General features: G+C 29.9%; 2 non-coding genes across 2 annotated transcripts; both read left to right on the top strand.

Moving 5' to 3' along the window:
• The first annotated feature begins 15,948 nt into the window (after positions 1-15,948).
• Positions 15,949-16,021, top strand: TRNAT-UGU (transfer RNA threonine (anticodon UGU)). The gene has a single exon. It is a non-coding gene; the product is annotated as a tRNA-Thr (tRNA).
• Positions 16,022-16,225: 204 nt separating this feature from the next.
• Positions 16,226-16,298, top strand: TRNAT-UGU (transfer RNA threonine (anticodon UGU)). Its single transcript has one exon. It is a non-coding gene; the product is annotated as a tRNA-Thr (tRNA).
• The last annotated feature ends 158 nt before the right edge of the window (positions 16,299-16,456 follow it).

Here is a 16,456-nt window from a genome sequence, read left to right as displayed (position 1 = left end):
ATATATGTATCTATATTAGTTTTATCGACATATTTAGTTTAGACCATTCAACTTAAGACTATTCAAAGACTATTCATTAGACTACTCAAACTTAATTTATAATGCAGACTATCATTCGATATTATTATGCAAAGAAAATATGAAAAATTAATGTTAAAAAGATCTACTTGTTGTTTATTTTACCCATAGATTACGCAAATAAAATATAAGAAATATTATAAGATTAAGGTACAGATTTGATTTAGCTTCTATATACAAAATTTAAGGAATATTATACAAATTCAGGTACAAATTTGATTGATCTTGAAAATTATGTTAACAAATTATAAGGAATATTTTAAAGATTCAGGTAAGGTTTGATTGAGGTTGTACATTATATTAAGAAAATATATGAAAATAATATTATAAAGATTTACCAACACATTTGAGTAGCTTGTAGATTATATTAACAAATTATTAGAAATAATGTGAAGAATTAGGCACATATTTGATTTAAACAACAGATTACACAAATAAAAAATTAAAATTTAAAAGTGACTGGAGATTTTAATGACACTGCCCCTTGGTATAATTTCCATCAAAGCATAACCTCTGCACAGTTATTACTGATCTCTACTTTGGCCTAATTTCTAATAAAGCAACGAATAACCCCATGAATTGATAAATTTTCTCCTTGAAAGCAATAAAATTAGAAAAAAAAATAGGTCTGAACTAAAGAGATCGTAACTTTCAATAACTTATAATTAGCAACTCATCCTATGTTGTGTCATAGTGAACTACACTATATCCTTGACCCAACACCACAATATTGATAAAACCCGTTCGGAAAAAAAAAAAAAAAAAATTGTACTTTCTTTTTTCCTTCGAGCTGTTTACCACGAGTATGGCATAAATGACGTCATGAAAATTCTCTTCGTACCCCTCCCCCCTCGTGTTTGCATGTTGCCAGATGAAAAATAGTTTTGTGAATAAACATATTTTTAATGCGACTTATGTCTCGTTTGCAGATAAGAAAGCTACGCGCCATTTGAAAAGAAAATACAGTCGGACCCCGATTTAACGAATTCATCGGGACCGGAAATTTTATTCGTTAAATCGGGGTCATTCGTAACATCGGGGTTAAAAAAAATTGTTTTTTGTGCATATGTATTATTAAAAATTACTAGTTATAAACGACTATCTAAGATAAGAAAGGAATTTCCTGTTTGACTCATAGTCCACGTGAAAAACCCCCGGAAAATGACCTTGCAAGTGTAACGTCTTATTGACTCTGTCCACCTACCCACGACGAATTTTGTTTTTCCCTGTTGCGGGCTTTTCTTCTGTTTGAGACGAATATGCACTTTTTCTATTTTATTCCTCACAGGAATGATTTTTTTTCCCTTTAGAATCTGCCAATTACAAAAAAATGCAATATTTTTCTGATCAAAATTAATGAAAATTTTTTTTTCCAGATGCTGAAATAATTCGTTAATTTGGGGTTAATTATTCGTTAAATAGGGGTTTTTCACTCTGTTTTTGCTGCGGTTGAAAAAAAATTCGTTAAATCGCGAAATTTGTTAAATAGGGGTTCGTTAAATCGGGGTCCGACTGTATTTTATTTCTACTTATGATGAAAATTAAATATGTTGTCTTTAAAGTGTTAAAATATCAAATTACCTAGATATTTTTTAAGAAATATGCATATATATTTAAATGAAAACTAGGTTTTAAATTTAGAGCAGCAACTTTAATAGCTATATAACAACTTAACACAATAGATAGCGCCAACTTTGCTATCTTGTGAAAAATGTTCGCACCTAAAACTATTAGAACTATTGACTTGATTTGGTCTTCGATGATTCAAAGTATTTAGCTTGAAATGCGTATCTAAGAAAATAAACATAGCTTGAAGTGCGCCTCTGAAAAATTGACGCAACCCAAAATGCGCGCTATAATGAAACTTAACGTGGCAAAAAATCTGCCTTTTCAAGTAATAAAGAAAAGTTTTTCTTTTTTTTAATAAAAAACTCGTAAGCTATGAATATTTTCTTACATAAGAGAGCATTATCAGTTAACTTTTTATCTTGAACTTACTCAAAATGCGTATTTAAGATAACAAACATAGCTTGAAATGCACGTTTGAAGCCCAAAATGCGCGTTTTAATTTATTCGTTGTTGTATCAATATGGCCGTGAAACCCTTATAAATTCAAAACTATTAGAACTATTGACTTGATTTGGTCTTCTATGATTCAAAGTAAAAATGCATATGAAACAATCCTTCCTTTGTCTGAACAAACAATGCCATACTCAAAAAATAAACATAACTTCAAAAGCTTCTTTTTTTCTAAAAGAAAGAGTGACTTGATTAAAAAAGTTTTTTTTTATTTATTTTTTATTTTTTTAAAATGATTTATTTGAAGAAAAAAAAAGTATGGCATTCATGGAAGAAAAAAAGAAAGAAAGAAAAAGATACGTGATTTGAAGCAAATTTCTTATAGATAAGATAATTGCTGAGTTTTCAGATATTTTAACTTAAAATAGCAGTTTAAACAAAACTATCAAGCATTTATCAAACCTAAAACGCTACTCAAGATATGATATTAAATATAAAGTTATCAGAATTACTATCATATGATCTGAGATGGTTTGCAATCTAACAAATTAATAAAATAATGCAGTATGTTGTTCTACGTGACAGACGATAACAGCCTTAAAAAATTATCGTTTGAGAAAGTAATCGCATTTTGTTGAAGAGAAAAATATGTCATTCCATGACGTCAGAGTAGCAGAAAGAGGTCGTCCGCTCATCGTCACGCTTCTCTTGTTTTCACCTTCCAGTAGGCGATAATTGTTTTTCTCTGCGTTTATCGTTTGATTTTTAGTACAGCTGTAGAAAAACCAGATCGCTGTATCTGAAAACATAAAACGTGTTTTGCCTACTTTGAAAGAATGACTTTTAAAAATGGCTTTGGCGGTATAAATAAATAAACGTTTAAATTAATTTCTTTTGGGTCAAGCTTAAGCGGTTTATTTAATCGATAATTGGCGAAAACATATTATTCTATGAGAAAATTTAACAGTGTTCTCCAAAATTTACAATTGCACATTAGTTTCGAAGAAAAATATTCAAATTATTTTTTTATAAGAAGTTTACTCGAATCAGAAATATATTTTAGATTCACATTCTTCAATTGGGTATAATATAGCCTACGTCACAGGTTGTGTTGTTCCTACTAAATTTAACCCATGAACGGCATTTTCTGCGAGCCTAACTTCAAGCCACAAATAAACAAACGAAGTGTTCGATCGTTTAAATAGCTGCTCGCCAGATTTTATTGCATTATAAAGAAAAGTTATTGAAACTAAATACAACTAAATTAGCAACAACAACTAAAACAAATAACAACAACTACTAATAACAATAACTAAATAAACGACAACTGAATTCCATTCGTTTAGCATTGCGTCATATGTTGTTCCTACTAAATCGAAGTAGTTGTGTTTTTTTCATATTATACCCAATTAAAAAAAAAAAAAAAAAAAAAAAACGTGTCGAAATTAGCTGAAATATAACCATTTAAATTTACATTCTTCTGTATAAAACATGTCTAAAATTATTTCCAATACAGAAAATTTTTACATTTACGTTTTCGTATTTTCAAAAAATTCTCACCTAACTTTACATTCACGTTTTTCTGAAATGACATAAACAAATTTTTAAACCAAACATAACATTCACGATCATCTATAATGTAATAAACAAAATTCTAACCATACTTTATATTTACATTTTTCTAATATGTAAGTAAGAGAATTCTAACCAAAATTATGTATTGTATGTATTTATGTATGTATTTTATATTTTGTTATTATATTTTGTTGGAACTCAACACCCTGTAAGTAAAATTCATCTACTTATGAAGAAGTTAAAATATGTAAAAAATTAATAAAAATGCAATTAAATTATGCATTTCCAACTTTCTATTTAATAAGTTATTGTATGCAATATTGTGTCTATTTCCGATGTAATAAGTGATAGTTAAAGTTTCGTTGTGATGTGATATTTGAAAAATGTTTTCGAAGTAAAATTAAATTATTCTTTAACATACGTTAACAATTAGCTTAATTATGTACATTGAAATCACGCAAATACAGTTTATAAGTTTAAATCGAAATCACTCAAATACAGTTTATAAATTTAAATCAAGAAATCTATGTAAATGAAATAAATCTTTCTATAATTAGGGATGATTTGTCATTTTGTTAAGTAATTCATCACCAAATCCAAATTGCACTAGGGCAATAATTTGAATGTACCAACTCTTTATGCGTAATAGATGAATACGCATGTCTTTACATTCTGTTTCACATGCAATAATTTGCATGCAAAACATCTTATCAAAAAGTAGTTTGGCTTAGTACCTACATAATCAAAATAGTATTATCAACAGACACATCATTTTAAATATATGTCGTAACTCATTATCAGTCTTCAGAAAAAAGAATAATAAAAAATACTAATAAAAAGTTTTGTTATTTAGTTACTTAACGGTGACCGTGAAACACATAACGACTTTCATTACGTCATAAATGAAGGAGAAAATGAGTCAATGGTAATAAAGGAATAAAATGGCGTGGTTAAGAACACGTAATTCCGTTGTCTTATGTTTTTTGAACTCGAATATCATCAATAGAAAGAGAAATTGGTATGATGCCAAACGTAAGATTTATAATAACCAACGTACATAAATATATTATCGTCTGCTTTTGAATAATTTGTATTTTATGTAACATTTACTATTGCAATAGAATTTTTGAACTCTATAGTTTTATGTTATACTCTCAAAGATGTAGATTTTTTTTTTATTTTGCAGAAGTTTTTATAAAAAAATCGCTACTCCTCAAGTGAAAATTAATATTTCGATGATGGAAGAAAAAAAAAACAAAAATTTTTAATAAGGGGCCGTTCAAATATTACTCAAACGTAATTTCGGCTATTTTGTTCTCCCCTTCTCACCTTGTCAGTAAAATTAAGCAAATCACAAATTAAACTTTTAATTCTTATTTTTGACAAAAATCGCATTTATAAGAAAGTTTGAAGCAAAATTCGTATCTATAATTCGTATTTAATACAAAATTCGTATTTAAGTTTATATTATTTATAAAATTTATGTTTTTAATTCGTGTTTTTAAATAAATTCGTATTTTTAATTCGCATATTTGGCAAAATTCCTATTTATAATTCGTATTTTTTTTTAAAAATGTATTTTTATAATTCCTATTTTTAACAAAATTCGTATTTTGGATTCGTATATTTGACAAAATTTATATTTAAAATTTGTGTTTTTAACAAAGTTAATTTTTTAAAAAATTCATTTTTTTAAAACTTATTTGCAACCTTATTCTTACGCAATAATAAAGGCACGAAAACCAAACATAAATTAACTAAACAAAACAATATTTCAAAGATTAAAAGTTTTTTTCAGCTTTCAGTCAGCTTTTTTTCTTCTTCTAAAGTTCAAATTTGTTTTAAAAAGTTAACAAAAAAAAGAACCTCATATTGTAATCTTATCGTTAAAAAAAGGTTGTTTTGTAATATAATTTTGTAACACCACTTTATGGCCAAATGCGTGCACATTTTTTGACATTTGAGGAAATCCGCATTTTAGCTGTAACCGACACCTTATTCTTTCCGCTGTCGTGCTTGTTCACCGCGCGTGCGTATCCGATTCAGTCCCATGTCCCTCCGCTCAAAACTCATCACGCACTCTATATTTTCTAAGAAATAACCGGAAAAAAAAGAAGAACATCTTACGAAACTGAAAGTAAAGTTTAGTTGTTTCGTAAGGAAACAAATGTGACGTATTTATAACCTTCCTCTTACGGTGTTTATCATTGTGTGCAAATTCTTATTCTTTTTTTTAAGCATATTTTGTCGCGAGTGGTTGATTGTTATGATTGGATTATTAGAAAATACCGGGTGGTTTAAGAACGTTACGTCAACATTTTCTGAGGGGTGATATAAATTGATATCCCTTTGACGTTTACATAATTTTTTTTTTCTGACGCTTTAAATACAAGTAACACTATATTTTCGTATTTTTAATTTTAAAAAATAAGTTTAATTTCTACTAAAAAAAGATGGATTCTAGGAATTATATTTGTACAGAAAGATAAAATCCGAAGGAAGAAGGAAAAAAAAAGAAAGAAGAATAGTTTGATAAAAAAAATATTTTTTCCATTCATGTTGAAAATGGAACAATAATTAATTTCGTAAATGAAAGAAATTTTAATGATAAAATTGTTTTTCTTAGGTGCAAATTTGAAAAATCATTGCTTGGAGACCTTAACGCAGAAAAAGACACCGGTGTTTCAGGTTGTATTTCATAACCATAAAATATTAAAATTCTAAATATAATATTTTTCACTTATTTTGACTTAAATTACTACAAAATGAAAAAAAAAAAAATAATAAAATAAAAATATGTATAATAAAAAACTTGCGTCAAAGGGTTAAAGTGGTTCCTGCACTTTTTTGTCTCGTAGACCTATTGCCACATGTTTTTCGGTTTTGGGTAGACACCCTGCTTACCTGATATTGATTTTTTGTAAATTCATCAACTTCAAATGTATTTTTGACAGCTGGTATAGTGCTACTCACTGTGAAAGAGTTAAATGTCTAACTATAGTGATGTGTAGTGTGAAAATAATTTCATACATTTATTAATTAAATTCAAACTAATTTAATTACTAATTTAATTTAATTGATATGTTAATGGAAAAAAATAGTGCACTATAAAACCCGTACTCCTCTACTAATATTATAATTGCGGAAATAAGTTTGCTTACAAAACCGTTGTAGTCTAAAACTAAGCAACATATCTCACTGATCTTGTGCGCAGATAAAATTGGAGTTAAAGAGTTGTCACAGGCTAAACTACAATTTACCGCGGAAAAATACTTTTTTGTTACAAAATAAAAACCTTACACGCAGAGAAAATAAAAACGTACGCGTGAGAAGCTGCAGGCAACTACTAGTTTATAATAGTTCAGTTTCATATATCAGAAAATAATCCTAATAACTTAATTTTTAATAAAATCTTTACCTCATAGCTACTTTTATAAATTACTATGTAGAATGTAGATAGATATCAGGGGTCTGTTTAGAAGAAATTTGGGTCCGTTAACGGACCCTTCACAAAATATCCTTTCATAAAAACGGACCCTTCACAAAGTATCTTTTCATAAAAACGGACCCTTCACAAAATATTTTAACTTAAAAACGGACCCTTCACAAAATGATTTTTTAATCGGACCCTTCACAAATTTGTTTATCTTCATTATTCTTTTGGTAATCGAATAAACCCTCTCCAGGGCAGAAAACAAGATAGATGGATGTAAACGAATTAAGTTTTGTCCTCGGCAGACGATTCTTCCATTATTCGTCCGAAATGAATATTCTGCGTTCAGCAGTATAGGCTAAATACCAAATATTTGTATGTTGCATCTCTAATTTAGAAGCAGCAATTGTTGTTTATTTTTTTAAATTTAATTTTTTTAATTATAACTTTACAGTGTTGAGCATAATCTTGTATCTATTTACAATTTAAAGACTCCTAGAAAAAATTTTTTTTCTTGCAATAACGGACCCTATTTGCACAAATTCATAAAAGCGGACCCTGGTTGAAAGAATGTGAGTAATTTTTTCACAATTTCACGAAAAACGGACCTTTCACAAAATGTCTGGACAGACCCCTGGATATATGTCTTAATATTATAAGGTAGTATAATGTAAGTAAATAGGTACTATCAGTGTATGTTGATTATTTCATTCATGAAATGCCAAAATTAAAAGTTACGATCTGCTTATATGAGATCCACAATCGTTGACCCCCCATTTTTATTTCATCGACCCCCCCCCCCCCAATTTTTTCCACACTTGACATGGACCCCTTGCAGATTGTTGTCGACCCCTGGGGGTCGATATAGACCACTTTAGGAATTACTGGGTTAACCAGTCGATAATGGCAGTGGCGTATGGATGCCCGCTGTTTACTCCTCGATTGGGTGACTCTGTAAAGAGGATTGTAACATTCTAAAAGGGCTAAATAAATAATAAAAAAAAATGTCAAGAAAGTGAGTTTTAATAATAATCTAAATCCATATAATCTATTTTTAATATAAATGAAAGCAGGAATTATTTCATTGTAAAAATTAGTTATTTCAATCAAAATATTCCTATTTTTTAAATATAAGGGGTATTTAAATTTTAAGTACCAAAAATCATACTTTATTTTTAATAAAATATTTTGATTGAATCTTATCTTTACCCGCTAAAGAATTTTCCTTTGTGTGCCCATTTAAAAAATAAACTTTAAAATGATAATAGGTTTTAAAGTTTTTGTGGGACAATTGGATGTTCTTTTGTTTTCTATGCACTTAGCGGTTGTGGGTTTGTATTATGGATATAATTTTTTCCCCCTGTTCATACAACAAAACTAAAAACAGGAGTAAATAAGAGTATGAGACAAACATTATACTGTAAACTGTAGGGGAGAGTGGGGTCAATTGTAACATTTTTTACTTAACTATTTTTAACTAACAAAAAATCCAATATATTATTAGTATTAATTGACAGACGAGTAAAGTAGACTATCCTCTACTAGAAAGAAAAATAAATACCTGATTTTAAGTATTATTATATTAGTTATTAACAATTTTTGGCAGTCGTGCAGTTGTTACAATTGTCCTCACTTACGGGGTCAATTGTAACAGTTCATAAATTCAACTAAAACATAGTTAATTATACATATTATCATAGTTGTGATATATTTTTTTATTGATCAAAATAGTACTGATATTTTAGGAGTAAAAATAATAATGAGCAGAAACCTAAAGGGTTAAACCTTTAACTTTAAGGGGTTAAAAATTTTAATTTATGCTGTGAAAGGTGACAAATAAAATAATGCACTTGCAACATAATATAAATGATATAGGAAACTATTGGTGGTTCTTAAAGACTTAAGTAATGGTTTGTAAACATAAGATTATTTATTTTCAGCTGTTACAATCGTCCCTTTACTTATTGTTACAATTGTCCCCAAGACGCCATTTCAGCTTCATTTGTTAAAAACAATGCTAGTTAATTAGCAAAACTGATCTTTTTTTTTATTGAAATGTTAATTAAAGTGTCCACTTACATATTCGGTTACTAATTTTTATTTGTTTAAACAAAATTACTTTGTTACAATATAATATTCTAATACCAAAAAAAGTACTTGCGTGGCGTGAAAATATCTTTTGTGATGTAACTCTTTCAAAAGTACATAAAAATGGTTGCCATCAGGGGTGTACATGTAGATTTATTAAATACACCTTGTGCGCCACCTAGGAACCAAATCTAGAACCCGACACTCGAAATTTTTGCTCTGTTACAATCGTACCCTGTTACAATTGACCCCACTCTCCCCTACAGTGTTTCATTCAAAGCATCAAGTGCGCATTTTCATTCAGCGGCGCTGTTTTTAAATGATTTTTTTAAATGTAATTGTCTCTGAACAATATCGTATGTTCTCTTTTTTAGCTGCAAAGAATTTTCCTTTTGAACAGATTCATTTTTCAATCTTTTTTTTAAGAACAATTCGACCGATTTCGCTTCAATTTTGTACTGTGCCAGCTAAAATTGCATTCTTTAAAATGATGTAAAAAACGGTATACCTTACCATCAAACATTTTTCGACTATTTATAAATAAAATAATAATTATTTTCTAAAAGTTAAGTAATTTTTTTTTTGTGTGCATGGAATTATCTTTAGATAAACGAATATCGAATTTTATAATTGCTTGAAAAATATTTTCAATTCGCTTAAAAACGAGATCTGGCGAAATACTCAAATAGTAAAACTAATATTAAGGGGTTCAAACTTTGGACCGTTCTCCTCACCAAACTATTGGGACCATATTTTCCTGCTTGCGGCAACCCACTATATTTTGAGGGTCAGAAATCTAAATCCGTCGTAAAAAAGGTATATTTATCCAGAGAATGTACGGTTTTGTGTCTGTTTTTGTGACTTAAAATATCACCTGGATTAATTAATTAGCATATTTTAGGTCACCCCCTGGAACCATAAAAATGGAGTAGTAGAAAGTGAAGATCTGTACATTAGATCAAAAGTTATTCTGGTTGTTCTGTCATTTTCTTTTGCTCACTGTAAATTTTTTAAATAGACATACGCTTTTCTTGCTGTTATGGATTTTTGATCCTCAATATATAGTAGTTAGGGGCAATTTTGGTGATAGTTGCAATAGCAATCGCAAGTTAGGCCCATAAGCGTTAATTCCCTTTTTTTTTTTGGTTACAGTAAATCCTTTAAGAAAAACCACCTCTATGTAGCGACCCTTTCTATTCACGATCTGTTTTAGGTGGCACGGAATTTTTTCCGTAGACTTTATGTTGAAGAAAACCTTTAGAAGAGACCATTAAAACCTCTTCCAGCAACAGCGAAAAACCTCACACCAAATGCGGAAAAGGTCAAATAATGAAACACGAAAAAATATCAAAACAAATAATAGATTCATTCAAATAAGTAGATTAAAATGTGTTCAGAATATTTGTGTGAGCCTTTTATTTAGACAGCTCTTTTTTACCATCCCAGAAAGAGATCCACAACCTCATGTTGCATTCTAAGCGCATTAAAGACGATTCTATCAACGATTTATTTTTCGAATTGAAAGTTATATTAGAAAAAAACTTAGCATCTCAAACAAACAAACCTCTTCTCATATTTTAAATCACACTAATTTTTATGATATAAAATTAAATGCAAACAAACAAAAAAAAACTTAATTATTTACTTATGTAAAAAAGTTCTATCATTCATACTTGGTAAATTTATTTTCACACGTAATTATATCAACGGGGATCATTTCTATTGATGGCTAAATTTCATTCATCGATCCAGTTTTTCTAACGCCAACACAAGTGGTATTTCTGCACCAAGAAAATGACACTGATTAAAATTAAAATAGTTTGCGAAAAATCGTGCACCTTCGATGACATTTCGAAGTCAATGGAGGCAACCTCTAAGAACGACCCACCTCCATTCAACGCCGATTTTACCGTGAAACAGAGGGTGGTCGCACCTGAGAGGTTTCACTGTATTTTACTGGGACTAATTAAAAAAAAAAGTAGTGCGTGGAGTCCCTCCGCGCGGAAGAAGTTAAACTTCGCAACCTGCGACGTTAATAGTAGAAGAATCAGCAGTCGTAGAAGGATCACTAGTTCTATTCAACGACTCTTTCTCCTGCTCCGCTCGCTTCCGTGCTCTGTAATCACCGTAATATTGTGCATTTTTCCCTCGTGGACCTCTTGAACCCAGTGGAAGTGCTTGTGGTTGCCTCATCGTCTCGCCATGGAAAATGTATTTGCATTAATAATGTATGTGAATGCGTCATAATGTAATTTTAGAAGAAAAAACCTAACAATCAATTGGTATTCACAAGAGACGTACCTTGACATAATCTTAAATCCGTCGCATTGTCCGTGGGATTGTTTTCACTCATTTTTTACAATTGTTATCCACTAAATTTGAAAATAAAAAATACTACCCTATTAAATTATATGTGTATCAAAACAAACTAAAAAAATATTCATAAAAAAACAATACTTTTATGGCTTTTATGCTAGTGAGAACCAAAACAATATGGAAATGAATGAGGGAAAACTGGATCCCACCACGTGATTTCCCGGCCAAAAAAAATGTAGCGTTAAACGTTTAACGCAACCTAGTTGGAAGTCGCATAAGAAGTATAACTTTAAAAAAAAATAAAAAAAAAAAAAAAGCATGCAAAAATAAAAAAATTTACCTTATTTAATTGGAATCATCCAGTACTTCAAATCTTATTGGAAAAAAAAAAAAAAAAAAAAACTCCGTTGTCAATTCTGACAGTCATCAAAAATTATGATATGATTTTTAAAAAAAATCACCGGAAATTCATTGCTATAATAAAATGCATAAAAAGAAAATAAAGTAAGCTACTTTAATCATTAGTAATGGAAACGAAACAACACATATAAATTTCGAAATAAAGAAGAAAAATGTAAGACATTTTCAGGGATAATACAATTCCTCTCTTGGCGATCTATTATTTGTTTATTTGTTGGGGTGATTTTCCGAAGATAGTTGCCATGGCAACAAGCCAGTTTCTTTTTGCCATGCTATGTATTGCTATCTAATTCCGCCAGATATAATTTATCTTGTTTATTATTGCTTGCCTCTTGAGTAAGATTTCCTTTTTTCCTCTAGCATGAAATTCTTCCTCTTTCTACTTTGACAAAAGGCTGGGGGGACACAGAATTAGAGAATTTTAATAATAATCCTGTTCAATCAACGAAATTATTAAAATTTGCAGCAAAAGTAAATATAGCCGTTTAGATATAAATTCATAGTGCAGTTTTTTTTCTTTTTTTCTTCTTTTTTTTTTCTTTTTTTTTTCTTTTTTTTTTAAATTGCTTTAGCAAAAATTTTTAAACATTAGCTCTGTGACTATATTAGTTAGAAAAAAATCCAATATTAAAAATAATCTACGGCTATAAAAAGTTAAGTTAATTCAATACTAAAAATGATTTAAATATGTGACAAAATTTAGTTAAATATACTGTCTTGACTTTATTTTATTTCATTTTATAACCGTCGTTGAACAGCTGACCCAATTTTATGGGTTTACGACTACTAATGTTCAACTCCGTAGCCTTGTAATTTTGAACCAATCCAGAAGACAAGGAAACTCCTGGATCAGTACCCCCAGAGGTATTGATTTGTTATGGGAACATGGAGGACTTTGAGACTCGACAGATTTAACGTGCATCAGACACCATTTACTATACGGGGAGTGTTCGGCAGGCGAGGATCGAACCCACGACCTCTTGAACAGGGGCCCAGCGCCCTACCGACCAGGCTATCCCGGCGCCTTTATCGTGCAAGAAAACTTGAGGCACAATAAAACAATTAATAATAAATAAAAAAAGATGGGAGAAAGTGTCTGGTTGCTTGTTTAATTTAAGTCGCCACTTTTTTTCGTTGACTCGCCATGTGGCGGGTTACGAGTGGTTTTATTTTCAAGTCTAGTAAGAGGCTTTAATTTTATTACCGTCGTTGAACAGTCAGCTCAACTTTCGTTTTAGGACTACTAATGTTCAACTCCGTAGCCTTGTCATTTTGAATCCAATCCAGAAGACAAGGGAACTCCTGAATCAAGTATTGGGAGAAATTTGCCATCGTGGAGAACTTTTTGATGGAACTAACCCGCATTTCCTTTTCATCGAGAGGAAAACAACGAAAACTTCCCCCGGTTAGCCTGACGGCAAGGGGACTCTAACTCATGATCCGTCTTCCACTGAGGATATATTACATCAGCATTGTTGTCGGTGTAAGCTGGGTACGGAATTCGTATGGATCAGCAATCGCTGAGATCAGAATCCGTTTCACCTCATTGGAAGGCGAACGCTCTATCCCCTGCGCCACCACGACTCAATAGGTTCTAATTGAAATAAAATAAAAATAATAACAATAACAAAAAGATGCGTTTCAGAAAGCAAAATAAATGGAGGAAAGATATTTATTCATTTAAGGAAACCTTAAATAATCGCCAATAATGCTTAATTAATTTTGGTATTGTATTCTTATCGAAGTAAAAATTTAGTCTTGTAAGTCAGTCATCTAAAATTAATGAAGTCATTGATCATGAGTCATTCAAAATTAATGGAGTAATGGTAAAACAAAGCTTAAAAAGAAGCGTAAAAAATTGCCATGCGCTTATTGATGCCTATGATGCTTAATTAATTTTGGTAACAAATACTAATTTAAAAAAAAAAAGAAAAGACATGTTCTGAAAAGCAAAATTTATGGACAAATGATACTAAATCGCTTAAAAGGAAAGTAAAAAAATAGACATACTATTTTTTTTAAATCAATAAAGCATTAATAATCAAATTATTGTAGGTATGCATTAACAATTAAAAGTAATCTATAATAATAAAGTAAAATTTTTTTGTGTGAGTCAATTTCTTGTAACTTAAGAACCGTTCCAAACTGAGCTGGCTTCTAAGGATAAATTTAGACCTTAATCCTAATATTCGTTCATAATTTTCAGATATCTTTCATTCAAATTTTCAATAACGTTCCTTAATGAAGCTTCTGCTAAGGTAGCATAAAATAAGCTATTTAGCGAGGGTAGAAGCTTCTAGGTGGATTGAAATAAAAGCGTTTTAAATATCAGGGTTTAATTTTAAATCATCCTATAAACGTAATTTACGTGAAATGAGATTGACTTCAGCACAATCTCTTAAGGTTGTTTTTTTGGAGATTCTATTGTCGCATGAAATGATATTTATTTGCGAATGTGCGGTTTTCAGAACTGCTGAGAATTTCTTTCAGTTACTTATTAGCTGTTTTTTTCCATCAAGTTTATCCTATCTTTTGCCACTGCAACCCATCCTATTTCTGAAAATGGCCCAAAACGTAAATATGGAGAAAAACTACAGTTATGAAAGAAAAAAATGGAAAGCGTTTGTGGTAGACTTCTTTAATATTTCAAAACTCACTCCAATGCTGCGTTGTCTGCGTTAAATTTGTAAAAATTAAGAATAAGGTATCGATTTTAATAATTTTCATTTAGGTGGAAAAATGTCACCAAATTAGCGGTTCTTGAAAAACGTTTGTTAACTTTTAAAATATTTAAGTTTGTCTGTTCTAATAATATTTGTCTGTAAATATTTGTCTGTTCTAACAATATTTATCTCTAAATATTTGTCTGTAAATATTTGTCTGTTCGAATAATATTTGTCTGTAAATATTTGTCTGTTTTAATAATATTCGTATGTAAATATTTGTCTGTTCTAATAATATTTGTGTGTAAATATTTGTCAATCGTTGATAAAATACTTTCTATTCATCCACTTAAATTCAAATACATTTTTTTACACCTGTAGTGGAAGGCACTTAATGTTAACAATATTATCAAACATTAATTCATTAATTAATTGAAAATCCATGTTAAAAATTTCAATATTCGGTGAGAAATTTTATCTTATAACCAACGTTGAACAGAAGTTTCAAGCACCGAATTTTCAGATCCATTTCCCTATGCTTGTAATTTTAAACGAATATAATATAAATGACCCCTGATTCAAATGCAAACCAAGGGGCGAATCTGCGTCATGAAAAAACCTTCATCAGTGAAACCATCGCGTGTTTGCGTAACACGGAGAAAAAAAAATTCGACAGCCACCCATAGTTAGCCTCGCAGTACGAAAACTTTGATAAGACGAATTGGAAACTGCTAATTTATAAAGCTAATGACAAAAAAATTTAATTTTCGTATACAATTCTACCGAGGGCCCATTTTATTCGTACATACCACAATATTAAACGTATATCAACTTATTCTAAAAATGTAATAAAATATTTTCAAATTTCTTTGGATACATAAAGGAAATCTTTTTTTTCTTCTTCATTTTGTTATTAAACTGAAAACTATCATCAAAAAATTAATTTATCAAATTGGTTCATAAAAGACAAAAAAATATTGTCTCAGTTTAAACGTATGCAGAGCTCCTAAATGTCAGCGAAAATTTTTAAATCAGTAAAAACATTTATAATATAATATATTTATTTCTCATTTTAAACAATTGATCGTAGCTCAGTGATTAACGCAATGGTCTTGTAAACCAGGGGTCGCGAGTTCAATCCTCACTGGTGACTCTCAGAGTGCAGTGTTATAAATGCTTTTAATTTGAGGGATATTACGTATGTCTTTGTTTTTTATGATCTTTTAATATTTGAAAATACATAGAGAAGAGAGATTTTCTTTAATGAATTTTAAAACACAAATTGTAAAATATCACATAACCGGGTTATTTTTATTTTCATTGAATTTAGAATTCGTTATTTTACACTGCATGTGCGCCACTATAGCTCAGTGGTTAGAGCACTGGTCATGTAAACCAGGGGTCGTGAGTTCAATCCTCACTGGTGGCTCTCAGAGTGCAGTGTTATAAATGCTTTTAATTTGTGGGATATTACATATGTCTATGTTTTTTATGATATTTTAATATTTGAAAATACATAAAGAAGAAAGATTTTTCTTTAATGAAATTTAAAACACAAATTGTAAAATATCACATAACCGGGTTATTTTCATTTTCATTGAATTTAGAATTCGTTGTTTTACACTGCATGTGCGCCACCATAGCTCAGTGGCTAGAGCACTGGTCTTGTAAACCAGGGGTCGTGAGTTCAATCCTCACTGGTGGCTCTCAGAGTGCTGTGTTATAAATGCTTTTAATTTGAGGGATATTACATTTGTCTTTGTTTTTTATGATATTTTAATATTTGAAAATACATAAAGAAGAAAGATTTTCTTTAATGAATTTTAAAACACAAATTGTAAAATATCACATAACCGGGTGATTT

Source organism: Parasteatoda tepidariorum, chromosome 8, assembly GCF_982258835.1.
Source record: "Parasteatoda tepidariorum strain Cologne lab strain chromosome 8, Ptep-v5.0, whole genome shotgun sequence".
Taxonomy (NCBI): domain Eukaryota; kingdom Metazoa; phylum Arthropoda; class Arachnida; order Araneae; family Theridiidae; genus Parasteatoda; species Parasteatoda tepidariorum.
Note: the sequence above shows the minus strand (reverse complement) of the source record. Positions and strands in the feature narration are given on the sequence as shown.